The sequence below is a fragment of the Diplotaxodon limnothrissa genome, unplaced genomic scaffold (genome assembly GCF_057381915.1).
Source record: "Diplotaxodon limnothrissa isolate DT_005_m unplaced genomic scaffold, D_limnothrissa_male_GT1.1 unmapped_scaffold_5, whole genome shotgun sequence".
NCBI lineage: Eukaryota > Metazoa > Chordata > Actinopteri > Cichliformes > Cichlidae > Diplotaxodon > Diplotaxodon limnothrissa.
Genome location: NW_028188559.1, coordinates 1771 through 19364, shown reverse-complemented (window position 1 = coordinate 19364; position 17594 = coordinate 1771). Strand labels below are relative to the sequence as shown.

At 43.2% G+C, this 17594-nt stretch overlaps 1 pseudogene; it reads left to right on the top strand.

Annotated features, from left to right (window-relative positions):
* LOC146606838 (rab3 GTPase-activating protein catalytic subunit-like) overlaps positions 1 to 16487 on the top strand; it is a 28556-nt pseudogene extending 12069 nt beyond the window's left edge.
* The last annotated feature ends 1107 nt before the right edge of the window (positions 16488 to 17594 follow it).

The following is a 17594-nucleotide window of genomic DNA, read 5'->3' as shown; positions in this document are numbered from 1 at the left end:
TCTCCAGATGGTTCCTCCTCCTCAGCATCCTGAGGTGGAGTCTTTGACTTTGGACCATGAGAGGTCCTCAGCTACGTGAGTCCCCAGGAATGAGGACACTCGCTGAACACAGTCTGCTTGATGTGGAGAGGAACGTGTTTCCCTCTGCTGAGGTCACATCTCCTTAGTTTTGATGGCGCTGAGCAGACGGTTGTGTTCATTGCAGCAGCCTGTCAGGTTTTTAACCTCCTGCCTGTTCGCCGTCTTCTCCACTGATGATTGTCGCATCATCAGCAAATGTAACGATGGTGTTAGAGGGGCAGGTAGGTGTGAACTCACGAGTGTACAGGAGAGCAGGCAGAGACGCCTGTGGATACTTTATAAATGCAGATGATAATATTCTGCCAGCGTTTCACAGACTTGTTCAGCAAACTTTAAACACACTTCACGCTTCTCTTTTTTTCTGTGGCTCTTGCGCACATATAGTTTTCTTTGAAACAGTCGTACCTGCTGATTCAGGCCTTTCTGTGGCTCTTCATAACTGGGCCTTGACTCTTCTGATAATTCTTTTCACTGGTCTGTGTGAAATCTTGTGGGAAGCACCTGGTCGTGGCCCATTTATGGTGAAATAATATTCTTTCCACTTTACCAAAAGTGCGCTGGAACTTTCAGTAGTTCTACTGTGACCACTGCCACCAGCATGTTTTGCAAAAGTCTTGAGAGAGCTCGTTGTTTTTACCCGTCATGAGACGTTTCTTGTGTGAAACCTGAATAATGAGACCATCAGTTGGGACTGAACCAGCTGATATTTGATTTGATATTAATTGGCGAGGTCTGTGACGAGTTACATGACTCTTTGGTGGCAGGACTCCTGGGCTGGAGGTGCGAGTCCCAATGAGTCTGTGGATGTTGTTTGACTGTCCTGGTTTCCCACCTCGGGATAAGCAGACTACAGTAGCGGTTTCCCTTTCTAAGAAGTGGGACTAGGGGCTGTGCTTGAACTTGGGAATGATACTCCAAAGCCTCCCTGGAAGTCTGTGACTGGGTCAGTTCGTTAGTTGAACCTGAGGTTGAGGATATATTTTCAGCCCTGGAGCTCCTCTGTCAGATGGTGACGGCATACAAAGTATCTGGTACCACTGTCCTCTGTGTGCTGCTGTTGGTCCGTCAGCTGTGGAGAGAGTGAAGAATAAGTGATAATGAAAAGTTGTTGTTCTCGTTGAACTCTGTTATTGCTGCTTTATTCGTGGCCAACACTCAGCAGATATTGGCATCAGCCGATTTCAGCCGGGATCTCAAAGGACTTCATGGAAGAGCAGAACCTATTTGCAGACATTTGTGGGACCTCGTTAGACTGTTGACTTGGACACAGACAGAAGACAGAAACACATTTTGAGACCAGAGGAGATGGATCTGTCAGAGCGGGGGCCCCCAGGCTGTGGAGTGCTTTGCCTCCATCATTATGTTGCCTTGATTGCATTTATTTTTATAAACAGCAGCTTGAGACTCATTTATTTAGCCTGGCTTTGAACTAGATTTGTGCTGTTTTATATTATTGTGAAGCACTCTGTGGTTCTTATCCTGTGCCATATAAATAAAGTCAAATGCTGGATGTCTGTACTTTGTCCAGCTTCAGCTGTCCAGCTGAGCCGACACTTTTGAATCGGGCTTTGGTGTTGTTGTCAGTCATGTTGGATCTCCGTCCGTCTCTAATAACAGACAAATGACCAAAATGTAAAAATCCAACTCCAAGTACATAATACCAGGCACAAAAGCCCCTGCAGTGTTTGTGCCGTGCTCTAACTAAAACTTTGCTTGAAATTGTTTAAGCAGTATTTGTTTCTCTGTTAACACACTGGTGTTCACTCATATTCATCTCTGTGCTTCCTAATCTGCAGGCTGGCAGGTGGAGCTCCTGATCTTCGCTGTTGTCTTTTGCATCAGAAGTTCGAGGTAGCCACACAGTGCACAAAGTGCAAGGACTAATCGAACGATTTAAAAGACAAAAAACAACATCATGCACATTTGTAGACTTGCAACTTTAATTCCAGTGGTTTATCAAAAGTGTTGTGTTAACTTTGATAATTGGAACGATGTTTAGGTGATAAAGAGAAAAATGAATTCTGAGAGCTGATGCTCAGTGTGATACAGCATCTTCAAACTCCCAAACACCTGTTTATGTCGTGTTGTCTGTTGAACACAAGTAGCAGTGTTATGTTTCCATGTGTGAAAAGAGTTTTTGTTCCTGGACAGATGCTGAATTGTTGTATCGAAAGGAAGAAGGCCAGAGATGAATCTCACAAGGTACCCGAGGGGAAAGAAAAGGAACACAGGGTCTCAGGTGCCTGCCAGAAGAGCCGCCAAGGACCAGAGTGTGCAACCAGTGCTTCCAGTTCAACAAGAGAGATGTCTCAAGGAAAATCCTGGGACTCGTGGAGTGACAGCGAGGAGGAATTCTTCGAGTGCCTGAGTGACCAGGGCGAGACTGAGGCGACACAAGCTGAGGGCAGAGCTGAGGGCAGGCTGCACCCCTACAACAACATGACTCTGCTCAACTCTGCAGAGCCTCTCTATGTTCACAGGTCACCACACAGGTCAGAGTCACTGCCTCACTGTGCAAACACATCATATGCTGTTATTTATTCCAAATACAGCATGTTGAAAATAATAGTCGGGGTCACACGGGGTGGAGCCTATCCCATACCATAGGGCGAGAGGCGGGGTTCACCCTGGACAGGTCGCCAGTCGCAGGGCGAACACAGAGAGACAGACAAACATTTAACCCAGGGGTGGGCAACTCCAGGCCTCGAGGGCCGGCGTCCTGCAGATCTCACCCTGTGTCAACACACCTGAATCAGATGATTAGTTCAGCCTCTGGAGAACTTCCACGATAAGGATAAGCTTTATTTGTTGGTTGCCTGCAACTGAGATGACCTAATCGACCATACATACAATGTACAAACTTAACATTGGGGATACAGGTCAGGCTAACTAGCAACAAAGGATAGCCCTAACCCAAGACACGTTGAGGAGGTCATTTAGCCATTTAAATCAGCTGTGTTGGATCAAGGACGCATCTAAAACCTGCAGGACACCGGCCCTCGAGGCCTGGAGTTGGACACCTCTGATTTATACTCTCATTCACACCTGTGGGCAGTTTAGAGTCAGAGTTAACCCAACCCCACTCGCTCCATGTTCAAAGACGTGCAGTTAATAATTAGAACTAAAAGAAAGCGGTTGTAACAGTACAGAGGCGGCCTTTGTGTGACAAAACCATGAAAGCAGATCTCATATAAGTGGTTCACAGAAATGTCATTAACCTCAGCTGAAGCTGACTGAGTCTGATATCTGTGCATCATGTTTCATTTTCAGGAACCGTCTTCTCTGTGCAGTTAATGAATGGGATATTAATGAATTAATAAAAAATGTCATGTAGGCTTTTACAAGTAAACTAGTGTGGAATAAGAGGACTGTTGATCAGCCTACGCTGTGGAAAGCTGTGACTCTGTCACTGACACGTGTGGCATGATGGATGCAGTCATGCTGGGAGAAGCTACGTGAGTGCGGAAACCTCTGATCACCAGACGATCACGTGGTCGTCAGTTTTCAAACAGCTCATTGCAGTTTGATAAATCATCTTCAGAGGTTATTTGAACCTTGTCTTTGCAGAGACCTGCAGACCTGAGGCAGTAATGCAGTGATAATGACCAGCACACAGTGTAAGTCATGCTGCAGCTGCCCTGAATCTACAGTGTTGGTTATTCCCACCATGTCTCTATGTTTCTGATCCAGTGTGGACGAGCTCTTTATTCAGTCTGAACTGGTTTTAATACTAAAATACAATTGATTTGTTATTCATAGATTTTCAGATTTACTCTTACACAAAAAAGTAAAACATTTTTGTTGCCAGATCACACGTATTTACTTCCAGTCCTGAACAGAAGGAAATCGTTTTGATGCCTAAATGACATTTTATGTTCAGTGACAGCCTGGTGTGCTTGGGTCCATGAATGCAGTGGTGTCGTGAGTGGGCCCTGCTCGAGTCGTCAGTGCCAGTATGAGGTGTCAGTGAATATATTTACACATTACTTCATTTAAAGTACGAGTTTGTGTCTCTGTCCACAGGCAGCCAACCCCGGCTGTGTCCTGGAGGATTTTGTGCGCTGGTATTCACCTCGGGATTACGTAGAAGAGGAAGTGGTCGATGAGAAGGGCAACACGATGGTGACGGGGACACTCAGTCCCAGGATGAAGATCCCAGGCAACATGTGGGTGGAGGCTTGGGAGACTGCCAGGGTCACACCTGCACGACGCCAAAAAAGACTTTTTGATGACACCAAGGAGGCCGAGAAGGTCTGAAGCAGGTCGTTCGTTTTGCCGCATGCGTGTTTTTAAGCCAAACGGGTTTACTAAGTGGATCACAAAGTGTTTTCATGAATGTTTCTGCTGATTTTCAGGATCCGCTTGTGCCATGGGACCGTTTTGGCTCATGTATGTTGGAGAAGTCAGTTTAACACAGATCTGTGCTCACAGACATGTTGAAGCATTTTCACATGTTGATGAAAAAGGATCTGATGCTGTCACACACGATGTTTAACTGACACACAGCAGCTCTCTGTGGTGTGATGGTGTTAAATGAAGAGCAACTTTAAACCAGCTTCTATTAATGATCCGGTCGGCTTTATGGGAAAGGGACAAACAGTAACTGGGGTTAGTTGTTTCCTCACCCAAAGAGGGTCCTGGATTTGGACCCGGGCAGGTCCCTGTCAAGCGTTTGCATGTTCTTCCTGCACATATGAAAGCAGAGCTCGGCGCTCCAGTTTGCACCATCACTGAAAATGTTGCCTGTCTTTTAAAGACATTGTTTATCCAAAAAGAGAAAGTTAAAAATAATGCTCACTGATAGTCTTATGACAGATTTAAAGATCTGGGTATGACTGGTCCCCCTGTGAATAACCATCATAGAGAAAGGTCACCGTTTATCTGGAGTCTTCTTCAGAGGCAGCCTGTTGGCTGTGCAAAAATATTCTGTTGATCTGAAAGAGCAAAAGGAAAACAGAAGCCAGGCAAACTAAACTTTTTGGGGGTTTGTCTTTAGGTTCTGCACTACATGGCGATGCAGAAACCTGCAGACCTGGCCCGTCACCTCCTGCCCTGTATACTTCATGCAACTATTCTGAAGTTGAAGGAAGAAGGTAAGTCCTCACCGTTTGGTTGAAAAACACGTTTATATGAAATAAAATCAGGGAAAATAACTCTGAGCCCACAGCAGGTAAATTACAGTAAGACCGAAATACAAAAAACTAAAGATATTAAAATAAGTACTAAGAAAATGAAATGCAACCCGAGATGTTAATGGAGAAAAAACCAGAAGCTGCATGAATAAAAAAGTAGAAGACTTGGACGCTGCCAGCATAATGCACAGGCTTTTGACGGGGCTCGCACACAAACACAAAGCAGAGGATGAAGCATCACCAAATATGTTTCCAAACCAAAGAAGATAAGATGAAGCATACCTGCGCAGCGGTGGGTGATGAGGAGAGGCCGCAGCGTGTCTGTCTTAAAGTGCAAGTTTGTGACAGTTTAAAGCTTAACAAGCTAAGACGCCAAACATCCAGAGCACAAAGACAAGTCAGAGGGCTTTTTCAGACACACACTTCTAAACCGTCGTGCTCAACAGTGTCTCTGCTAAAACTGCGTCTGTGCTCTGCCCCCGTAAAGTTGCCTATCGAGTGCTTAATGATAAGGTGCATGGTAGCTGCTTTCCTCTGCAGGTGGATGAAGCCACTGATAGTGACAAAGGAATGACTTCTCTGCAGACAGGCTCCTGGCAGAGCCACTGCAGAGGAACTCTTTACAATCACTGACTGTGAAACGTGAGGACTGTGTGGGGATGTGCAGACGGGGGCGCGACGGCTGGGAAACGAGGAGGGCTGCAAGTGGACGCACTGTATGATACACGCTGGCGTCTACACAGCTCAGTCCTGAGCTGAGTGATGTAATGACTGATTGCATCGACACAGTCATTACATCAAAATACAACCCCTTTTTTTCGGCACTGAAACGAAACAGGCTCCGCCCACACAGCCGTTCTGTATCACAGCTGTGATGCAAAAAGATTTGGGCACCACTGGTATAGAGTGACTGGAACCCAGAACCTGGAAGTGTCCAGTGATGTGAGTGTAAAGGACGTCTCACTGTGTACTTTGGTGCACAGATGAGTTTGTGGTCGGTTCAGTGAATGCAGCCCATGAGCTGCAGAAAAAGCCCAAATCCTGAGCCCTCCAAGATTTGGGCTCAAGATGTGTTCTGCACTGCAGGCCCTTGGACTCCATCAGGGTTTGGGCCAGTTTTGAGCTCTTACAAGTATCAGAGATGGACACGTGATATTTTCAGGGCTGCGTAGGCATGATGGGTAGAACATGACCCTGGTGTTAAAATGCAGGTAAATGTGATTTAGTTTGTTTACTCTAACTAGCTACCCAACCCTCACTGTGAAAGGAGCCTGGAAAGTTTCCCCAACATGAATTTCTTTCAGTCAAGTTTTCTCCAGTAATGATCAGAAATCAGATAAAACCCACTCTTTCTTTTATTCTACACACAATAAATTGATAATTATTCCAGGATACAGAAAAGTCTAGATTTCGTCTTCAGACTGTCACATCTGGAGCAGGGCATAATTTGATTTGGTTTTTAGAAGAAGCTAAAGATCTTTCAGTCGTGTTGCTGTTGTTCCCTGACACCTGCAGTGCAACCATTAATTTATCTAATGAGAGTTCACGTATAATTATAACAGGTCTTAGTTTCTGGATCGTCTCTAAGTTGACGGTATACTGCTAAGACCAGTTCTGAGTCTAGAGACAGCCAATGGTAAGGACTAGTAAGGACATCACTGAGGAGAGTTTTCTAGTACTTTGGAGAAACCTCAATCAGCTAACGTCCTGCTGTGATACTCAGACCTTTTCTCTAATTAAACCAGAAAGCTAGTTTTCATTTATTCTGTAATATCCCAGAATGTTTCAGCAGGTCAGAAATGCTTTGGTGCATATCCAGGTTGTATGCAAATTAATTCTGATTAAGTCTGGGCTACAAAATACAAAACATAGCTTGGACACAACAATAATGTCCTCGTTTCACTTCTTTAAAAAATGTATTTTGATCTTATGACACTTACTAAAAGCTTTACTTCCAGAGGTTGACAGAGACGCTCCGTGCTGATAACACGTGAATGTGTGAAGGTTTGTATCATATCTATCTAATAGACTCCAGTTTGTTCATGTAAATGGAGAGTCCTCTTCACACACTGAGGTTAGTTATGGAGTTCCACAGGGTTCAGTGCTAGGACCAATTCTGTTTACATTATACATGCTTCCCTTAGGCAGCATCATTAGAAGACATAGCATACATTTACACTGCTATGCTGATGACACCCAGCTCTATCTGTCCATGAAGCCAGATAACACACACCAATGAGTTAAACTGCAGGAATGTCTTAAAGACATAAAGACCTGGATGGCCGCTAACTTTCTGCTTCTTAATTCAGATCAAACTGAGGTTATTGTACTCGGTTATTGCAGATGGCCCCGCCCCTCCCTGAGCCTGGCTCTGCTGAAGGCTTCTTCCTGTTTAAAGGGAGTTTTTCCTTGTGCCAAAGCACATGTGGGTATATTCCTGGACAAAAGGCTTAGTTTCTATTTGCAGATGTGTTCTGTGATCCTCTGAAATAGCTGGAATAATTAACTCCAATAATAATCCATCAAGACTTTGTGGATATGTTTTAATCTCTGTAAAGATTATTATAAAATGTTGTGAAGGTTTTGTTTATTTCAAAAGGATCTGTATTAGTAAGATAATAGTTTGCAGGTTTACTCGATTTTAGGCTTTTTCTCATGTTAACAGTAATTGAGGTTACAAACGTGGCAGGTCTTTCTTTTAATCACAGCTTTCTGTCACTCTGGAAACACTGTCATTTCTTCTCTTTCAGAGTCTGCTGAAGATATTCCATCAGTGCAAAAAACCATTCAGCAAGCTACAGTTCAAGCGAGCAAGCTCCTGCAGTCCCCCAACCAGGACTACAAGAAGTTAGAGGTCAGTGAAAACTCGACCGGACTTTCCACAAATAATTCAGTTTAAAAGAAAGTATCATTAGATTCACCCAAAAAAGTTTTGTTTTTAATACATTATTGATTGATTGTTAACTGTGTTTGTGTTGTAGTTGAGTATGTGCTGTACATGAGGTGTACGTAGACTGGACAGTGTGCACCATGGCTGAGAACTTGGCTGATAATTATTATGGCCATTGATGGTTGAACCATGAAAACAGGGGTGTGGTGCAGTGGGATTGTAGTGGGAGCTGGAGTAACAAACTCCAGTGCTTCCTCAGTGATGGCTAACTTTTTTCTAAACCTAGGTAATTCCTTCGGCTGTTCCCACCTGGGCTCAAAGCTTTTATACTCTGCTGATATCGGATGTGTTTATCAGTGATCGAAAACAGAGACTGAGATTGTTATTATTGAGTTTGATCACACGTTAGGTGCATTAAACATCTGCTTTAATACTGTCCTAAAGTCTGAGAACAATCATCACTTCTTCACATATAAAAATGTTCTTCTCACTAGCACTCAGTATCCATACAGCCCCTTTTCTTTGAATGTCACTGTACAGCTGCACAGCTAAACCCCACCATGTTAGTTTTGCTTGATTGGACAGTCTTGTTGTGTAAAAGTATTCTTGGCTTTCTCAAAGTACATTTAAGTATGCCATGTATCCACTGTGACTCCAAACACGCCTTTTACACCCCGAGACTCAGCCTATAACGTTGCCACGTAGTCTTGGGGTCTCATGCTGTCAGGATTGAGCAGACAGTTGTTCTTGTCCTGTGTGCAGGATTTCATTAACCAGCTGCTGAGCATGGAGACAGTCATCACTCAAGCTCGCTCGCTCAAGGCCAAGTTCTCCGTTCCTGAGGACGACAGCGGAGAGGCTGCTGATGAACTGAAGAAGTGAGTCGCAGAGTTTGAGCTGCGCTCACTGACAGCTTTGTTTGTGCTGTTGGTAACATGTAACAGTCTTCACCGTCACTATAGATAGTTAGTCAGTAACAGGTTGTCACGATGAATCTGTTAACGTTTCACAAAGACGGCGTCTGAAGGATCACAGTCAGTTCACACGTTTCTTTCTCGCTCATGTTGGTGGTCTTATTTTATAGTTTTGGCGTCTTCAGGTTTTACATGTTCTTATTTAAGTGTTTTGTTTTGTGGGAATATTGTAACATTTTCCACATTGTGTGTTGTCTCTAGGTTTGTGAGCTCCCTGCTGGAGGAACCAGAGGTGGTAGTGACAGGAGCAGGCCAGGGCCTGGCTGGCAGTATAATCCACAGACTCTTCATCAGTGCTCAGAGGGTAACTCTCACTCTGCCTCCGTGTCCTTCCCACGTCTTGCTGTCAGTTTCATGTATACAGTCATGTATTTGTCATCTATAGAGACATCTTTAGAGGTACACACACACACACCAGTCAACCACTTATTCAATATCAGCATCAAGAATAGGTCGGTGTCCCGGTCCTAGAACAAGACATGAAGTCAGCGCTGTTTTATTTATATATACTTCATGTAGATGAAACTGGAAGGACGTGGTCAGCACTGATGTAAAGACGCAGTGTTGTCTGTCAGTGTCAGGAGAGTCTGCTCTATTGTAACGTTGTTTCTTCCTGAAACACACAATTACTGCTGCTGTGCTGTGAAGCACGTTCAGAGCTATAAGAACCAGTCTGTTTAACTATCAATGAAAAATGAAGAATTATCAGTTTGACTGTGTGACAATTCTGCAGGAACAAAGTTGTGCAGCTCTCTCCACAGTGGAGCAGATCTCCTTCCTGTCTTTGACGCTTCTTTTTCTCTTTCTGCAGTAACAACTATTAATGTGCATTTGTATATGTTTACAGTGTTAGCAGAAACAAAGCTTTGGTGGCCGTGACTCCAGAGATGGAGCCGAGTATCTAATCGAATCATCGGTTTGTTCTTTAAGCCTTAAAAGTGTCCATGTGCTCCACACTGGATCCCAGATTGACTCTGATGCATCAACTGGAACATGAATCCAAAATCCTGCTCCTCACATTCAAGGTCTTAAATAATCAGGCCCCATCTTATCTTAATGACCTTGTAGTACCATATCACCCTATTAGAGCACTTCGCTCTCGCTCTGCAGGCCTACTTGTTGTTCCTAGAGTATTTAAAAGTAGAATGGGAGGCAGAGCCTTCAGTTTTCAGGCCCCTCTTCTGTGGAACCAGCTTCCAGTTTGGATTCAGGAGACAGACAAAACTTTCCTCTTTGATAAAGCACATAGTTAGGGTTGGATCAGCAACCTTAATTAGTCTGCAATAGACCCTGTGCACGAGAAAATGCTAACTTCCTGTTTTAATATCGGATGCAGGGTTGTACATTTCCGGTAGCTTTACTTTGCGGTCAATTGCTGCTGCAAAGATGGACTCCAAAATCATGTCCAAAATATGAAAACAGAAAGATGGCGTTAAGTTACAAAGAGCAGAAGGTGGGAACACTCACCACTGCTGTGTCATAAAAAAATCAAATGATCAGTTTTGACGTTTGAAATGTGCAGATCGATTGGTGGTTTACATCACTCAACACAAGCAGAACTGCATTACAGAATCAGAAGCACATCTCTGTATAGTGACAGTTCTTATGATTTAAACAGGCAGATGTTCAGCATTCAAACTACAGGTGAACAATAGTCAAAGGTTTCCCTGCTAGTCAAGTACACACCTACACAGCATGTCAACAAACCGTGGTAAGGGTCTCTATGCATGAGTATTTACGAAGGGTATGTTGTGACGTGCCTTCAAAATTACAGCGGTCCCTCGCTATAACGCGGCCTCGCTGTTTCGCACATTTTTTTTGTGCAAGTTTGCATGCTTTTTTTTTTGCGCACAGCGCTTTGTGTTCTGCGTCCTGATTGGCTGCAGACTATTGTTGATCTCCTCCGTGCCGTCTCTCCTGTACAGTACAGAATCGCTGATTCATTAATGATTCATTGATGTTGAATTATCTCTCAGCTGCTCTGTTCTCATGTGCTGGACCTGAAAACACGGTTTGATCTTTGGTTTCTGTAATACTGGACTTATTTGTCTACGAAGGTTTGAACTTTGAGAGCTTAAACAGGAGAGAAACGTGTGAAAATGTTCATGTCTGTCTGAGTGTATAAAGTGTGTAGTGACGGGTTTTACCTTAAAACATCTATAATAATTGTAAAAAATAAAGTTGGCTACTTCAGATTTCACCAATCGCAGGTTATTTTTAGAACGTAACTCCCGCGATAAACGAGGGAGCGCTGTATACAAATACTGAGAAGTATAAAATTTGAATCCTGTCTCTCTCTGAGGCGCGGGGGGAAAAAATGTCGACAAGTCGATCAACATCATCTACAGATACATTCGACATCTCGAGAAATGTAAATCGCCACTGGATTCGTCCATTTGGTTGAAAAACCCGACCGTGAACAAGGAGCGAATATCACACCGGAAACTAAGCGCTATACGCCGGAAGTAGCATATGCTAAGGCGCACACAGGTCTAAGTTATAGGTCTAAGTTTCCCATGATGCACTGGGTGTTTCTTCTTCACTCAACATGTGTTAGTAGACCTCTCTGCATTCAGTCCGCCTGCCCCTCATCTATCGATGGATGTTAGAGGCTTTGGTTCCCACTGTCGCTCACAGACGGTCACCTAATGTTTCCTGTGTAACTGCAGGGTCTTTGCCTTATAACATAGAAGCAGCTTGAGGTAACTGTTGTTGTGATGCTGTGTGTGTGTAATAAAGCTCCCTTACTGACAGTGGGTCACCACAGCTTGTAGCTCCATGTATTTGATGTGGCCCGTTTGCCCTCGCTGACACAACCCTAAAGGGATTTGTGTGTATGAATAAAGTTTATTGTTCACACAGTTCATTGCTGTATGTCTGTGAAAGGCTGAATGAGGGTTGTAGCTCCCTCAGCAGCTGTGGAGCGATGGAGATGTGGTTGGTTAGACACGCTGCTTTAGTTTACACTACAAACCACACTCACCTGTTTACACTCCTTTTGTGTTACAACCACCTTGTTACACTCAAACACCAGATGATGCATCTGAGCCAACTAAGGATTCACTGAGACTGAAGAAGCTCGAGATCATAAGAATTTGAGGCTCAGCTGATACAGTATCATAGGAGAATCCAACCATTGTATGTCAAGAGACTATAGACAGTGAAAGCTCCATCTGGAGGAGGAACGACGTGGTTCAGAGCGTTGCCTCCTGCAGCTGGTGACATGTTCAGATTTCAGCTCTGTCGGTTAGAAAGTCTGTTTTTGTTTTTCATCTGTGTGTTGCTCTTTCATCCTTTTCTTCTTCCTGTTTCTTGCATCAGGCTGGCTGACTTCACCACTGATGAGGTAACCATGAGCAGTAAGCCTCGTGTCGCTCACAGTTACATTTAACATAGTGCGATAAACACACTCAGTCATTATAAGGTACATCCTCTAAAGGTTCACATAACAGACAAACAGGATAATAAAAATAATCTGGTTCTTTGCAGCGTCCTCAGATGAACAACACACGACATTATTACACGTCTCAGTATTTGTTACACTGAACACAAATATAAACACAACACTTTTGTTTCCATGAGCTGAACCGGATCCTGACTGACAATGTGTGTCATTGTGCTACACATGTACGGCATATTTCAGAGTGGCCTTTTATTGTGGGCAGTCTCAGACACACCTGTGCAATATTCATGCTGTCTAATCAGCACCTTGACATGCCACACCTGTGAGGTGGGATGGATTATCTCAGCTAACGAGAAGTTCTCACTAACACACATTTAGACAGATTTGTGAACAGTGTTTGCGAGCAATGTTCCCTGTAATGTTTCACGTGTCTGAACACACAAACTCCCTGAGCGTCGCACTGTGAGCAACAGCAGACGTGTGCACTGTGGTCACGCCAGCATCCAAGTTACATGTTTATTAGAATAATCAAATTACAGCATTTACATTTATGTTAGACTACTTTTAATTAACTGCTTTAGCCCACTTACAATGAAAATTAAAACAATCTTCTTCATGACCTGTGCAGCATGTTAACACTAATGGAAGTAAAAATAACTTGAACTTCAATTTTGAAAACACAACTTTCTTTAAATAAAGCTCTGACTTGTATTCTGAGTCTGTGGTCTGGGAGAGAGTCTGTAACTCTGTCTGCAAGTACAGTAAATAATGACCAATGTTGGGCAGTTAATTATATAGTTACTTCTTCAAAAAAGTAACTGAGTTTTGCAAACAGAGTTTTTTGCAGCTGTTTACCTAAAAATGCAGCCGAGGTGTTTTTTAAATAAACATTTCAAACTATTTGCAGAACAATCAGCTGTTCTGCATCAAATCTGATGCCACACAAATTATTTGTGCCGCTCCACAAAATAATTTCTGTCCACTATGAGATGAAGGAGAACAACAGCCTGATACCTGCAGGCCTGACAGCAGCAGATGTGTCACTGCTGTAACACCTGTAAACCATTGTTCTGACACACACAACAAAACTATTGACTACACTACACACTAACTACACACTAACTACACAAGATTTGTGCTAAACGTGGCAATCTCATCTCAAACACCGCCGTCACTCCTAAAACTTCCCCCTTCCTAAACAACTAAATGTCATGTTGCCATATCATTTTTTGATTGGTCGACATGGTGCATTTTTCCACCAATAGGAAAGGCTGGTGGGGGTTTGTTTTGGTGTTGTTTTTGCTCACAGGCTTTCGAGCGTTTTCCTTATAAAACGGCGTTTTTACCGTTTCTTCCCGCAGTAAATATAAACAACGACAGTATTCAGGAAGAAAAACAAACATTGCAGATATTTTTATCATAACTCTGGTTTTACGCGGCCGATCAACACAATTTAAAAACTGGTATAAAGTCCACACTTTGTCCGTCAGTTGTTCCGTCTGTCCTGCTCACATCTCCAATGGTTGTACACGTTGTCATTAACGTGGCTTCACGCCACATCAGCCGCTTTGCTAAAACACCGGTGTGGGCACATAAGGACGCTGTCATAGCCTGTCAACCACGTTGATTAGCTGCGTATATACGAATGTGAATCGCGTGATTGGCTGGACTACGGGATAAGGTGGCCTCGTTCTGATCCCATACGGGAGCAGCCAGTCACTTACTGACTAACACTGCAAAACAGAATTGTTAAAGTTCTAATTTTAACTTCAATTCAGGTGATTTTTTTTTTTTGTGCGCAACGCAGATTTTCTGTGCAGAGCCCGTGCCAGCAGTGCACAATTGTGCCAGCAGTGCGCAATTGTGCATGCGCGCAGCTTAGGGGGAACATTGCTTGCGAGTGTCGGGTCTTTTGTGTTTGTAGAAAATGTTTCATATCTTTGAGTTGAGCTCATGGAAAACAGGAGCAAAAACAAAAGTGTTGCGTTTATATTTTTGTTCAGTGTAAATGATAAAACATCAGGTTTGACCCAGAATACAGTTTGATCCACATGGTGGCGCTGTGAAAAGTGCGCGCTGTACTGGTGGCACCAGTGTCCCCACCCCACAGACCAGTGCTGCCACTAATCGTCATTAGCAGCATCTAAATGCTGTTTAAAGGTGGACTTCATCTGTCACACAGGAGCAGTTTGGCTTCGCTTTGCTTAAATAATGACCTGGTGTATTTCTGTATACACACCTGCTAAGGATCAGGTGACTCTTATAATAAAAGGTTAATACGTAAAACCTTAAAAATAAAAAGGGCTGTTTTTAGCAGTATTTAGGCTGCAGTCTGTGTATTATGTCCATGTCCTCCTGACATCTGACCCACGTTAAACTCATGGACTGAACATACACACACCCACAATGGACAACTGTACCCTCAAACACAATAATAACATGGACTGAACCACCACTCACAACCACTAGCACTTTATATAGCCTCTGTAGAAACTATCTACACCCTCACTTATCTTAACTGCACTACTGTATAGCTCTGTGTAAATAATCATTCTGTACATTCGATAATCTTTAATCCTACAACTGTTTACAACTTGCATAGTTCCCATTTCTGTATAGCTGTATATCCCAGATTCTGTAAAGTTATTTATTTCATTTCATATTCTGTATAGTTTTTCATATTTATATCCTGTTCATATCCTGTACATAGCTTGTACTCACTACAGCCTGTACATACTTAGAGTTATAGAATATTCACAACATACTTCATACCGTGTACATTATAACATACCATAATAGACCCATTTCTGTAATATACTCACATATCTATATTATTGCTAATATATATTGTAATCTATCTATATCACTAAAGCACTTCTGGATGGATGCAAACTGCATTTCGTTGCCCTGTACCTGTGCATGTGCAATGACAATAAAGTTGAATTCTAATTCTAATTCTAATGATATTCTACATTACAGTAAAAACAGTAATTATATAAAGAACAGATGGATCAGGATCCTGTCTGTGTCTTTACTATGATCTCAGCTGATAATGAGGCTTGAAAGAGACATGTTTGAACTTTTGCATTGATCAGACAAAAAAGCCTGCATGTTTGCATGAGCTTTACCTTTAACTGTAAAACATGAAGCCTTTATTATTAAAAAAAACAAAACCCTTTTGGTGTCATACAGGTAAGAAAGCAGCGAAGCGTTTTTCTCTCTAACAGACATTTCATCTGTTTTCTCTGCCGTTGCTCTGATGGGACCTGCAGGGTGTTTTTGGTGACGTGGAGGTTTGCACAGTTGTTGCCTGTGGTGTGTGTAGAAATGTTCATGTTCTAGTCCCACTGTGAAGCACATAGACGTGTCCTGACTTCCTGTCTGTCCCACACTCTGTTGTCTCTGTTTGTTGCTGCCAACAGTACAAGTCATCTTTGCAGATTTTACTGAATTAACAAAAACATGTTTACTGAAAGACTTATTCAGTAAACACGTTTGTTACACTGAGACTGAAACAGAGATCCCTGTTTACGCTCATAGAAAACGAGCCTCTGTTTTACTTTATTAAATCATTTCTAATCACAGACAGGATCAGCAGCGTGCAGCTGCAGTGAGGTGTTAGTAGAGGAGCTGTGTTTGTGAGCTGTAGTCTGGATCAGGTCTCTGTGGGAGACTCGGTTACAGTACTTCTGAATATCCATGTGTCCACCTCACACAGCACATTTCTTCAGAATGGGTTGCTGTTTGCTAACATTTGACCTTTGCCGTTTTAGGCTGCCCTTCTGGCGCCCGTCGATGAGGACTTGGGATCTGACAAGAAGCAAACTGGGGGAAGCAGCAGAGTACCAGACTTCCCTCCTCCAGCAGGCCGGGAGATCTTGTTGCGCACCTGTGTGCCGCGACCAGCAGCGTACTCCAAGGCGCTGCCTCAGCGGCTCTTCTGTGTCCTGATGAGGGAGGAGTTTAGGTTGACCGGAGCCTTTTCCACAGACACGTCCTCCTTTTAAGTCCTGTGAACAATTCACACCTGGGATAAAGATAAGTGAAGGACACAGGATGGAGACTTTCACATGTATGAACGTGGCCATGGAGTAAGATCATAGAAATACATTTCTTCCTTTGTTTGCTTTATTTGTAAGAACGGTGCAATATTTCAGCATCTACGGCTCGCCCAAGCTTAAAAGCAGGAAGCAGTATATTACTGGCATTGATTAAGAAGCATTTATGGCTTTGTCTGGAAATATGTGAAACTAAATCCTTCTGTGTATTCATAAATCTGCAGCTGTGATAAAACAGTTTCACACTAAAACCTTCATTTTACCTTCAAAGCTTCTCTTGATGCCTTTTTAAGGAAATGAAATTTGTCGTTAGGATGGAGTTCCCCATCCTGCACTCACCACACGCTAACACAACCTTCTCAACTCTGATATTTAGTAGATTATATTTCAGTTGCAGGGATTGGTCCTGATGGTAAACATGAGAGTCGGTGAGGACTTCATGGGTCGTTTCAGCTGAGCTCCATCCTCCAGCATGTCCTGCTGCTGCTGCTGGATTAACACACAGCTGTTTGTTTGCATCCAACCAGAACCAGACCGTGCAGTTCTTATTCCTGTTCATAAGCTGATTGTTCAAACATGAAGCTCTTTGACGTTGTATAAAAACTGAAACGACACTTTACAGCTGACTGTGATGTTTTAAATGGAGCTGGTTCCTCGAGGCGCGTCCGACAGCATGAGGGGAAACTTGGTTTTGTCATATTTTCTTTGTTTTGTTAAGGGTGTATCCATCCCATGATACAGACACTTTTAACGACAGGGCGTTTTCTGATTTGCTTTCAGTGTTCATTTGATTTGTTACTAGAGCAGCAGTCAGTGCTTTACAGTTGGTTCACTGTCGTCTTGTTTCCTCCCTCGTCCCGCTGACCACCCCACACGCCGCCTCCTGTTGAAGGCTAACGTGAGTCCTTCCACCCACAGCTGCAGCGCACACGCAGGATTTTTGATTTGGGGAATGTTCTCTGTAAGATTGTAGAGCTGACTGCTGTTGTTGGCACTGTAAAACAATAAAGCTGAATTGAACTAAAGTGAATAATTTGAAAATGACTCCGTGTTTTA